Source organism: Artemia sp. Qi Xiang Cuo, chromosome 15 (genome assembly GCF_049724085.1).
Source record: "Artemia sp. Qi Xiang Cuo chromosome 15, ASM4972408v1, whole genome shotgun sequence".
In the NCBI taxonomy this organism is placed as follows: domain Eukaryota; kingdom Metazoa; phylum Arthropoda; class Branchiopoda; order Anostraca; family Artemiidae; genus Artemia; species Artemia sp. Qi Xiang Cuo.
The window spans coordinates 2,691,688-2,702,005 of record NC_142808.1 but is presented as its reverse complement, the minus strand read 5'-3'; the positions used below and the strand labels follow the sequence as shown (position 1 = coordinate 2,702,005).

Genomic DNA, 10,318 nt, shown 5'->3' with positions numbered 1-10,318 from the left:
GAGAACTCTACTGTAGAGGTTTCAATCTCCTATTTGCAAAAATTTGGAATTTTGCATTTTTTTGCCAGAAGAAAGATAAAGGATTCGTGTTTATTTGTTAGTTTTTTTTTATATTTTGTTTGATTGTTTTTTGTTTGCCCCAGGGGTAATCGTACCGACTAAGTGGTCCTAGAATATCGCGAGAGGACTCATTCGAATGGAAATTAAAAGTTCTAGTGCCATTTTTAAGTGACCAAAAAAATTGGAAGGCAACTAGGCCCCCTTCCCCGCTCATTTTATCCCAAAGTGACCCTATCAAAGTTTTGAGATAGCCATTTTGTTCAGCATAGTCGAAAAATCTAATCACTAAGTCTTTGATGAACGTTTAATCCTGACAAAATAGAATTGTTTACTTTAATTTTATACCTCCTCAATTTGACCTGAAAAATAAAACATAATATCATTTCGAAAAAATCTTTCTATGCTCTTTGAAAATTTAAAGACAATGAAAAAAATTACTATAGATTATCAGTTTAATATATATATATATATGTTCATGTTTTATTCTTTAAAGTTTTAATATTGTATTATTTATTAAAGGAAAAAAAAGTGAAAACATTCAAAATGTATTTTGTTTTCATTATAGTTGTTTTCACTATTTTAACTACTATTACAATTATGCCTAAGGGTATGAAGGTGAAATTCTCAGTGACCTTTGGGGGGGGGGGGTAAACTGAATCACATTACGCTGTGTGTATTCAGGTTTTCAAAAGCCCAACCAATCCTAAGCCTCAAGGGATGAGACACTGGCCCCCCAGTGTCTACTATTACTACTATTACCAGTAGTAATAGTAGTAGCAGTAGAATTAATTGATCAATTTAACGAAAACTTACCAAGTTTGAAGTTTGATTGTAATTCTACTCCAAAGAAGGAGCGCCAGCGTAGCTGAGAGTTAAACTGAGAGATAGACCATTTCAAACGCCTCGATTGACCAAAAAAAAAACAGTATTTTCAAGTAATTATAATATGCGGTGGTTAAGCTCATAATGAAACGCTGAGAGTTCAATCGGGAAGGGACTTTGGGAGGATGGTTGAACTCTCAGCTACGCTGGCGCTCCATCTTTGGAGTAGAATTACAATCAAACTTCAAACTTGTTAAATTTTTGTTTAATTTATCAATTCTACTCCAAAAGGAGCGCCTTAGCTCCGCCTTCGAGTTCAACTGAGATTTTAAAGTTCAGCATGAGCTATACCAACACTAATGATGAATAATAGCCCTATTCATTAAAAGAGGCTGTTGTACAAAAATTCATTTATAGGAAGATATTTCAAATATAACAAATTACAGTGAATAGATTCAAAAGACAGATAACTGCTGACCACTTTCAATTGGTTTATTATAAAACCTTGGAAACGTTTTAGCATTTGTCCAGCCTATATATTTTATGATTTGATCTACATCAATTCCTCTTGCTTTAAGGTGGGACGTTGAGGCAGACCGTGTGCTATGAGCACCATAAACACTGATATCTATACCTGCAAGAAATAAAACTTCTTTTATCCATCTAGAAAAAGATGACTTGGACGCAGCAGTATGAGGCTTACGATATGTAAGAAAAAGTGCTTCGTTTCTATTTGGATATGATGTCATTCTAATATACCTAGCTAGGTGCGTCGCCGGACACAGGGACGACTCTTGAAAAGGTCGAAGTTTAACTACTGATTTGTGGTTGCCCGGTTTCGATGTTTTTAACAATACATTGATTTGAAAATCAAAACTTCCATCGTCATTATGTACCATATTACTAAGTGATAAACTGGCCAAAAACTGAACTCTTTCACAAGCTGATAAAATCAATAAAACTGCTAATTTTTGTGTTAAAGAAAAACGAGCAAAAATGGGGTTTTTATAGGCCAAATGAAGATACTGAAAAAACGAAGCGAATATTTCGAGAGGACAAACGCCTCTCTTCTTCAGCGCGAAACGAAACGATGTATCAATAAAAGCCAAAAATTAAAAGAATTAAAACCAACTACCTAACCACCATAAAAGCGAGTTATTCGCCAATATCCGCGATTTACACAAAATCCAAAAAATATGATCTGCCATCGACGGATACTAGCGAACAACTGAACAAAAGAAAGAAATCAATTCATTCACTCGACAAACAAAACGAACCAGCAATTAAATAAGTTGGAAAACTATGTCATTTGATTTCGGATTTTAATTAAGGCATTTCTTGCAGACACCCTTTGAGACCTAAGGGGTTGTTCACGTGTTTGATTAGATGACTGAGAAAGTGGTTCAAGGTTTATTTCAGGGATCACTAAAGTATCGGCTTCTCTTTTGAGAAAACCGAAATATGACTCATTTATTCTTAAATCCCGGAATCGCCTTAATTAAAATCCGAAATCAAATGACATAGTTTTCCAACTTATTTAATTGCTGGTTCGTTTTGTTTTTCGAGTGAATGAATTGATTTCTTTCTTTTGTTCAGTTGTTCGCTAGTATCCGTCGATGGCAGATCATATTTTTTGGATTTTGTGTAAATCGCGGATATTGGCGAATAACTCGCTTTTATGGTTGTTAGGTATTTGGTTTTAATTCTTTTAATTTTTGGCTTTTATTGATACATCGTTTCGTTTCGCGCTGAAGAAGAGAGGCGTTTGTCCTCTAGAAATATTCGCTTCGTTTTTTCAGTATATTCATTTGGCCTATAAAAACCCCATTTTTTCTAGTTTTTCTTTCTTTATTTTATGTCAGGCCAATGTGGTTTAAGAAATTATCTTAATTTTTGTGTTAGTGTCTTTAATTGAAGATTTTCTATATCCCAAGCTGGCAGTCTAAAGAGATCGAATACACATTTTACATCCCAAATACTTGAAATCTTGGGTAGACTAGGCCTTCTATTAAAGACACCTCTCATAAACTTCTTGGTGATGTGATTACTGCCTAACTGAAGGCTTGGTAGAATTGCCGATTAAGCACTCCTTGCAGTATTAATAGCACTGTATCCAACACCTGAGTGAAAAAGTTCCGTAAGAAATGTCAAAGTCTCCGGTAGAGTTGCCTCCAAGGCCTGGATTGTGTTTCTTCAACAAAAATCGATCCATTTTTCAATTTAAACTTTGTACTGGTGCTTAGTTGAGTCCCGCCACCCATCCATGATAATATCGACTGTGGAGGGAGAATATCCTTGGTGGTGAAGCCCTTGCCGGAGACGACGCAAGCCGCTAGGTGTAACGTCTTGGACAATGGATGGTGCAAGGTCGGTTTCTGTGGGAGAGACAAGGTAAAATTATCATTTGGTAGAAATATTGGACTTCCTATTAAAACATTTAGGAGTAAGGAATACCATATGTGTGTGATCTAGTTTGGAAAGATCAAAATACCAGTGGTTTCATCAGTTTGCACCTTCTGAAGGATACTCAGAAGTAAATTGAATGGGAGGAATGAATAAAAAAAATAAGGTTTCCTATTCATTGGAAATGCATCTACAAAAAAACATTCTGGATCTGGTTTCCAAGAAACAAATGGTTTAATCTGAAAATTTAATCTAGTCGCAAACAAATCAATATCTATTGACTGAAATACCAAAAAATTCAAAATAGTAAATATTTCAGAATCCAATTTCCATTCCTTTTCATTATCAAATTTTCGTGATGCCTTATCCGCAATATTAGCAACCCCAGGCACATGTTCTGCAGATATCCATCCTTTGCCCTGCAGTACTACCTGCCAGACCTTATTTGCGAAATAATTACAAAATTTAGATTTTGATCCTCCCATTTTATTTATATAAGCTACTGTGGTTATATTGTCAGAACGCAGCTGAACATGCATGCCTTTAATATCATAGGCAAAACATTTTAATCCCAGATAAACGGCCTTCGTTTCTAAGACATTGATATCAAATCTCTTCTCTTGTGAGGACCATTCACCTGTGGCCGTTTTCATGGAATATTCATCCACGAGTGCCCAACCTAGTTTCGACGCATCACTACACAAATATTTGTAAATTGATCTAGACTCAATTGCTTTAGAAGCATGATTGGCAATATCCAACCACCATTGTAGTACTAAATTTACATCGGATGGTAAAATTATCCTTGCCACAAAATCACCCTTCGCGTACATTAATGCTTGAGTTTTCAACGATTCCGCTTTCCGGTACTATACGGACCCTAATTCTCCTGCTGGAAATGCTGAAACACGAACGCCAAGAGTTTTGGCCAATTCTTGAATTGTAGTCAATTTTTCACTAAGAATTTTTGAAACCAAATGTATAACTTTTTTAATTTTTCTTTCCGGCAGGAAAATACGCATTGATCGCGAATCTAACAAAAAGCCCAGGAATTCTATTTGTTCGCTTGGAATGAGAACTGACTTTCCCTGGTGGATCAGAAACCCCAGTTCTGAAAGTAATTTCGCTGTTTCATAGACATTATTTTGACACTCTAAATATGACCTTCCCAGAAGGAGAGAATCGTCTAAATACGTAACTGACAAATACCCTTTTCTTCGAAGAAGAGAGATAACAGGTTTCATAAGTTTCGTAAGAACCCTCGGGGCAGATGATAAGTCATTTGGCATTGAAGTGAACGCATAACAAAGGTCAACTTGAAAACAAAGCCACATTTGATCTTCAAAATCAACAGGGAATTAATAATAAAAATCGACTAGGTCAATAGAGGCCATATAACAATTTTTTGTCATCAAAAGAACCGCAGAATGAACACTTTCCATTTTAAAATGGTAATATTTAATGTTTTCATTTAAATTTTTAAGATTAAGAATAAACCGGGTAGACCCATCTTTCTTTGGGACTGTAAAAACGGGAGAAATACAACGTATTTCCTTTATTCTGAAGTCGGGTACTTTAACAATAACACCTTTATGCAATAAAATATCAACTTCTTTTCTTATAGCCTGTATTTCTTCAAACGTAAAACTTTAGTTTTTTTTTTCAAAGCTTTTAATGGTGTTTTCTCAAATTCAATCTTATAGCCTGAGACTAAAATATCCAAAATATTCAAATCACTGCTTATTGACTGCCATATTGAGACGAACTTAATAATTCTCCCAGCTTTAAAGTTATCAGCCAAATGTTGTGACTGCCTATTGAAATTAACAACAAAATCATAAAAATCAAAAGCGGGGTATGTTAAATAGTACCTACCAGCTATTTGCGATCCCTTTTCTGGAAATTCTGGAATTTCTGGAATTTGGACCTCTCTTGACGGTCCTGGCCCTACTTTCTGCGATAATTTGGACGGGGGGCCTCGTTCTGCCATCGCCGATAACGGTAGGCCCTCCCTTGCACGTTTTTTGGTTTTCCAAAAGATTTTTTCAAATCCGTCACGGATTTAGCTTTAGACGTTGTTTCGGCAACATCTTTGCCAAAAAGATACTCCGTGACTTTGACTTCAGGAGCACATAAAGCTGATGTTACAGTGGGATCTGGGCTCAATTCGAATTTTATCACATGACGTCTTTTTAAACTTACATCGTAATTGGTGAGGCCAAGCATGTGCACTGCATCTGTAAGGTTTTTGACAACCTTTTCTTTAATATGCTCATTTTCTAGCTCAAGAATCACATTTGCTGCCTCTAAAATACAAAATGTTGAGTGAGCAATTGTCCGCTGCACTTGAAGTGCCTTAGCATCCCTCTGTTTAGCCTGTGATGAGAGAATAGCCCAAATTTCACTATTCACCTTTGGAGGAACAATTTTTTCGGTATTCGCAGGCCTAGGGTGGTGCTCAAATAACTCTTTTAGCTTCACTATTTCCAAAGGCTGAGAAAAAGCTCTATTTGCAACTTTGGCAAGTTTCTTATGGATCTTGGGACCCTCTTTGGTACCAGAACGTTCTTCAGAAATCTTTTTGAATAGAGCGTCATTTGACGTGTTTTCTTTTAATCTTTTACCTTTGTGTTTTTGTGGAGAAGCCTTCCGCTTTGTGTCATGGATTTTTGTGGGGCTCCGAGAGCAAGATTCTTCGTTCCTAAAACTAATTTCAGGGCTCCGAGAGCCATACCGAGCACGAGTTTGAAACTCTGGGCTCCGAGAGTCATTTGTTTGATCGCTATCACTCTCACTTGAGAGTATTCTGCGACGCGAATGAGCTTTATATTGCCTGCCACGCCTCTCACGATCATAATCTTCATCGACTAAATTGTCCAACAATCCAATCACTAACTCACTATCACTCATTATTTAATTTGGTCTGAATCAAAGCGAATGCTAACGTCAACTGATTTTGTTTTGGTCAATCGAGGCGATTGCAAAGGTCTATCTCTCAGTTGAACTCGAAGGTGGAGCTAAGGCGCTCCTTTTGGAGTAGAATTGTAGTAGCCTAAGTTTTAGTAGAAGTAGTCTCACACAACAAACTGTTCCAAATATATTGCTGATACGCCCTTTTGACAACCTGCATACATACAGCTTGTTGTAGTTTACCTTCCCCATCAAAGTTCTCTGAATATCTCACCTTCAGACCCTTAGGCACCATTGTAATAGTAGTCACAATAGTGAAAATAACTATACTGAAAACAAAATTCATTTTAAATGTTTTAATTTTTTTACTTTAATAAATAAAAAAACATTGGAACTTTAAAGAACAAATATGAATATATGTATATTAAACTGACAACCCTTGGTTCTTTTTTTCAGTAAAGTGCAAAGTATGTTAGGGTCTTGAAAAGGCAGGGGGGTTGTCAGCTCTACTCAAGTTAATTTTTGCTAGTTTTGAATTTGACTTGGTTATTTATGGTAATTTCTGTTTGTGTTAGGTTTCACTTATTTATTGATTGTTATTTGTGGTAATTTTATGCTTCGAAGATTATTTGACTTTATTTCTGCTCAGTTTTGGTTTAATGGAGCTCTTTACTCTTCTTTGAAAAACTGTTTTGTGGAAAGTTTTTTAAATTAATTTCTGTTTGTTTTTAGTGACATAGTTTTTATGTGAAAATTGATAGTTTGGCTTGATCTTTGTATTTTGGAGAAACTTTTCCACCAATGTTTAGTCCTGAAAAAAATAGTTTGTTTATTTCAATTTTATATCTCCTCATTTTGACATGAAAAACAAACCATAATATCGTTCCAAAAAAAACTCTTTCTACGCTCTTTGACAATTTAAATACACATACAATCTTTTGATGTATTTAAATTGTAAGATCAGAAGTAGTAATAATAGTAGCACTGAAAATTTCAACTTGATACACCCAGTCGTTATTGATATGTTGCTGAGGTGTGTTTTTGACAACAATAAACACAGTGCCTTTCGATTTAGTTTAAAAGCAAACTTTATTGAACTTCCATTGAATCAACTTAGTTAAATGAAGCTTGAAAATAAATATTTATATTAACTGTTTACTTTGTGTGGACATTCTGACTGTTTAGGAGCAAATATGCCACAACGTGCCATAACTGCTTTGGATACTGTAAACCCTGGTACCAGTATAAGCTCTCTAGCATTACCAGTGTAAGCACTGATGCCACAAGTATAAAGTAACACAATCTTAACGAGGCCAAGGGCTCTATAAGTTCTATCCTTACCAGTATTCGTCCTGCTGGCTTGCCACAACTATAACCTGTACGGGTATGAAAAGTAAACTTTACGTAGGGCATAAGTGCCATGGTGTGGGCCCACGGTGTCAAGCCCAAAATTCTTCTTCTAAATTACTTACTTTCCTTCAGCAAAGATATTTCGAATAGCATGAAACCTTCTTCCCCTATATCAAAACTCTTTACTCTCTCTTTCTCTCTGGGAAGATCTTCACCTAGTTGAAAAATGATAAAAGAAGTCTATTCAGAACAACAGTAAATAAAAGCTTGCCATTTGGGATTTAGTAACACAAATCCAAACTAAACTCAGAATCAGCTATATAATCTTCTTGGCAATACTCGCGGAGGTTTAGCTCAGTGAAGACCAACCAATCCTAAGCGTTAAGGGATGAGACACTGGCCACGTGTTTTCCCTCGAATCCATGAATCCCCTCTCCTTTTTACACCCGTCCTTTTCTAGCCGCTAAAACTGTTTATCAGCAAAGCGATGGTTGACCACCAGCTCCTGTAATATTAATTGAAGCTAATTATAAAGTCTGCCAGAAGCTACCAAGGAAAGGCCAAAAGAAAGATCAGATGGTATTTAAGGGTAAGCGGGGGAAGAGTGAAACAAAGACTCCCAAAGTGGGAATGAATTTAACTTACAAAAAAACGAAGGAAATTTACTCGATAATTAGGGCAGGGCCCAAACAGATACTAAAAGTTCAATATCTAACTTATCGATTGCTTGCAATCTATTGGTTTTCTTACGATTTTTAATTTATAGAAAAGGACCTTCTTGGGGGTAAAATCATTATCTTTGCAACAAAATAGCAGAGAATGGTAATTTACTGTGGTAAAATCTTCATAGCCACTGAAAAAGGACACTTTTGACTTTTTTTTATTTATTGGTTTGATACGATTATCCTAGAAAAAAAAACAACAAAAAAGCAAGCTAGCATGATTTATCTTCTCGAAAAAATTCGATATTCCGTATCTTTGTCGACAGAAGCTTTAATGTCTTTAACCGGATTCTCTGACAAGCTGAATTTAATGATTTTCTCATCAAGATCACCTGCCCTTTCGATGGTGTTTTCCACCTGTTTTGACCATCAATCAAATAAAATGGTAAGCTTAAACGTAAAGAATTTTTAAGTAGATGGAATCCCCATTAGAAGCCAATTCTTTTGATGCTTGTATTGCTATAGGAACGTCAAGTTTGACAGGCCTTTAGAGATTTTGATTTTTGAATTGCTGTGACGCTGGAAGCCTAGTTCAGTGTTGCCACCCTGGCATGGAAGAATTTATTAAATCTGAGAGGAAAAATTTACTAAATCGCATCAGTTTTTACTAAATGCTCCAAAAACTTTTTTGCACCAAGCATCCGTCAAGCATCGACCTTTTCACGATCTTTTTTCCTTTTTTCTCTTTTCCTCTTTTCTATATGTGTTTCTCTTTTCTTTTGTTTTCCTTCAAATAAACCTACTGCTGTCGCTTGTCACTCGAATTTTATTTAATATTTTTTTCAATTAAAACTACAGGTGTTGCTGCATAGGCTGTTCGATTCGTTGGAATCACGGGAAGCGGAATATTTAATTTCCCTAAAAAAGCATGGATCTACTTCTGATTGGTTGACGGTAGGAAAAAGCTTGCGCATAAGAAAAGCAATATCCAACTTGAAGGGTCTCTTTTTTATGAATCCTTCATAAGTCTGTTAATAGACCATTTTCATTCGATGGGGGTCGGTCACAACAGTCGGAGAAGAAGAAACAACAACCTGCTGCGAATTTTCACCAGTCGGTAAACTACTGTCCTGTTTGTTCAAATTAATTCTTGCAGACCTGACCAAGTCATACAACAGTTGTCCGTTTGCGCCTGCAAGAAGTGAATTCAAAAGGGCAACAGTTGTCTCACCCCTCCTACAACATCTTGTTGAGAGAAAAGATTCTACTGGAAACAGATTACGAGCGACACCCTGCCTAGTAAGCCTGTCTGTACTTGACAGCTTTTTCTTCCCATCTCCTTACGGGATGCTGTCCTGGCACCGATGAAGCACTCAAGAACCTCAAATACATCTGTTGCTTTGTGCAGTTCCGTATATTACGCAGTAATTAGACTGCAGTTTACTGCTATTGGTAGTTTTTGGTCCCTGCCAAACAAGAAACTGCCGTCAAGACAAAATTTCAGGTGATTCTAGCATTATTTTGAGCCAGGACACTTCATTTTTATGCTGAACTTCCGGCATAAAATTATTTATTTTACTACCTAGAGATTACCATCCTTATAGAAACTTTATTCATTAAACGATTATCTTCTCGAGATCAATTGTTACAACCCATCAGAAATAAATTTGAGCAAATATTTCAAAATCTTCGAATACGGGATGAAAAGAAAAACAAAAGACATATCCTCTCCGGTAGTTTCAATGAAGACGAAAAAAATTCCAACCTCCCAGACGTTATGACATACGCGCATCCAGACAAGCAGTGCAAACAGGGGTAAAGTAGTAAATGTGACAACTATTTTCTGGTAACGAAACCTCCCTTGAATGGAAAAGTAGTAGACACTTTTACATCCAGTTGTATGCCTAAACGAACCTTCATCCACATTCGGGATTTCAAGAAGGTTTTTAGCTTTGTAAATGCTGCAAGAAATGATCAGAGGAAAAAAACAATCTGAACTATTCATCAGCGTCCACAAAATCTATAACCTCCTTATGAACAGTTAAAGAAGGTGCTCTTAATTCCACTTTAAGATTCTGGACACTAACTGCGACGGTATGGACCAAATTGCT

At 36.2% G+C, this 10,318-nt stretch overlaps 1 pseudogene across 1 annotated transcript; it reads right to left on the bottom strand.

Annotated features, from left to right (window-relative positions):
- Positions 1–3,125: 3,125 nt before the first annotated feature.
- On the bottom strand, positions 3,126–6,223 carry LOC148943227 (uncharacterized; annotated as a pseudogene). Its single transcript, XR_016142980.1, has 2 exons — positions 5,161–6,223; positions 3,126–3,257 (listed from the first exon to the last, which is right to left on the bottom strand). The product of XR_016142980.1 is annotated as an uncharacterized LOC148943227 (transcript).
- Positions 6,224–10,318: the final 4,095 nt, after the last annotated feature.